Consider the following 2,500-nt stretch of genomic DNA (forward strand, 5'->3'; position numbering starts at 1 on the left):
TCCAGCACTTCCAGGCCCCACATGAGAACTCTGCAATCCGCCCTTCAGCTGCCCTCCCGGATTGCTAAGCAGGATCTTGCCCCCTCCTGGATCCTCCAGCACTTCCAGGCCCCACATGAGAACTCTGCAATCCGCCCTTAAGCTGCCCTCCCGGATTGCTAAGCAGGATCTTGCCCCCTCCTGGATCCTCCAGCACTTCCAGGCCCAACATGTCCACTCATCCATCCGCCCTTGGGCTGCTCCCCTCGGCCGCTAAGCGGCAAAGGCTCCGTTCCAGCATCTTCCAGGACCTCCAGGCACCACATGTCCACTCATACATGCGCCCTTGGGCTGCCCCCCTCGGCCGCTAAGCGGCAAAGGCTCCGTTCCAGCATCTTCCAGGACCTCCAGGCACAACATGTCCACTCATACATGCGCCCTTGGGCTGCCCCCCTCGGCCGCTAAGCGGCAAAGGCTCCGTTCCAGCATCTTCCAGGACCTCCAGGCACCACATGTCCACTCATACATCCGCCCTTGGGCTGCCCCCCTCGGCCGCTAAGCGGCAAAGGCTCCGTTCCAGCATCTTCCAGGACCTCCAGGCACCACATGTCCACTCATACATCCGCCCTTGGGCTGCCCCCCTCGGCCGCTAAGCGGCAAAGGCTCCGTTCCAGCATCTTCCAGGACCTCCAGGCACCACATGTCCACTCATACATGCGCCCTTGGGCTGCCCCCCTCGGCCGCTAAGCGGCAAAGGCTCCGTTCCAGCATCTTCCAGGACCTCCAGGCACCACATGTCCACTCATACATGCGCCCTTGGGCTGCCCCCCTCGGCCGCTAAGCGGCAAAGGCTCCGTTCCAGCATCTTCCAGGACCTCCAGGCACCACATGTCCACTCATCCATCCGCCCTTGGGCTGCTCCCCTAGGCCGCTAAGCGGCAAAGGCCCCGTTCCAGCATCTTCCAGGACCTCCGGGCAACACATGTCCACTCATCCATCCGCCGTTCGGCCGCCCTCATCGGCCGCTAAGCGGCAGAAGCCCCGTTCCCGTATCTTCCAGGACCTCCAGGCGGCTCATGGCCACTCAGCCATCCGCCCTTCAGCTACCTTCGTCGGCCGCAAAGCGGCAGATTCTCCCTCCTCCCGAGAGCCAGGGTGATGACTATGGAGCCCAGCAATGGCCCCTGGTACGTGTCTGAGCCCCAAAGAACATCACCCGATATCGGGCTTGGCTTCAATCTGTCAAACTCTGTTTCCTAAAAACCAGGTTTCTGAAATCGGGCAGGTGGTAATTTCCTCAGACTCCAATTACCTCGTCGGACGGGAGAAGGGGCCTTCGACGCACTCCGCCCATCTCCCCTTCTCCCGTCTTGAAACAGAAATTTTTCTGAATTTTTCGCCTGGCGCCCCTGGTACTTTTAGACACTTTGTCATTTTTCTGACTTTTTGAGCTGGTGCCCCTGGTATTTTTAGACACTTTGTCATTTTTCTGCCTTTTTTTGAGCTGGCGCCCCTGGTATTTTTAGACACTTTGTCATTTTTCTGACTTTTTGAGCTGGCGCCTCTGGTACTTTTAGACACTTTGTCATTTTTCTGACTTTTTGAGCTGGTGCCCCTGGTACTTTTAGACACTTTGTCATTTTTCTGCCTTTTTGAGCTGGTGCCCCTGGTATTTTTAGACACTTTGCCATTTTTCTGACTTTTTGAGCTGGCGCCTCTGGTACTTTTAGACACTTTGTCATTTTTCTGCCTTTTTTTGAGCTGGCGCCCCTGGTATTTTTAGACACTTTGTCATTTTTCTGCCTTTTTGAGCTTGCGCCCCTGGTACTTTTAGACACTTTGTCATTTTTCTGCCTTTTTGAGCTGGTGCCCCTGGTATTTTTAGACACTTTGCCATTTTTCTGACTTTTTGAGCTGGCGCCCCTGATACTTTTAGACACTTTGTCATTTTTCTGACTTTTTAAGCTTGGGACCCTTGTACTTTTGGAAACTCTCTCATTTGTTCTGACTTCAGCTCCTGCCCCATGTATTATTCCAGGCTCCCCTGCCTGCACAGCCTCCCCACACTCAAGCAGCCCTCCCCGGTGTCACACACACACACACACACACACACACACACACACACACACACACACACACACACACACACACACACACACACACACACCTCTCTCACAAGCCCCTTGGTTCTTCATGATGCTCAGTAAAAGAGCCAGGCCTCCCTGCCTGCACAGCCTCCCCACACTTAAGCAGCACTCCCCGGTGTCACACTCTTCTCCCAAGCCCCCTGGTGCTTCATGATGCTCAGTAAAAGAGCCAGGCCTCCCTGCCTGCACAGCCTCCCCACACTTAAGCACCCCTCCCCGGTGTCACACTCTTCTCCCAAGCCCCCTGGTGCTTCATGATGCTCAGGAAAAGAGCCAGGCCTCCCTGCCTGCACAGCCTCCCCACACTTAAGCAGCACTCCCCGGTGTCACACTCTTCTCCCAAGCCCCCTGGTGCTTCATGATGCTCAGTAAAA

This window comes from Leuresthes tenuis, unplaced genomic scaffold (genome assembly GCF_036924035.1).
Source record: "Leuresthes tenuis unplaced genomic scaffold, fLeuTen1.0.hap1 SCAF_281, whole genome shotgun sequence".
NCBI lineage: Eukaryota > Metazoa > Chordata > Actinopteri > Atheriniformes > Atherinopsidae > Leuresthes > Leuresthes tenuis.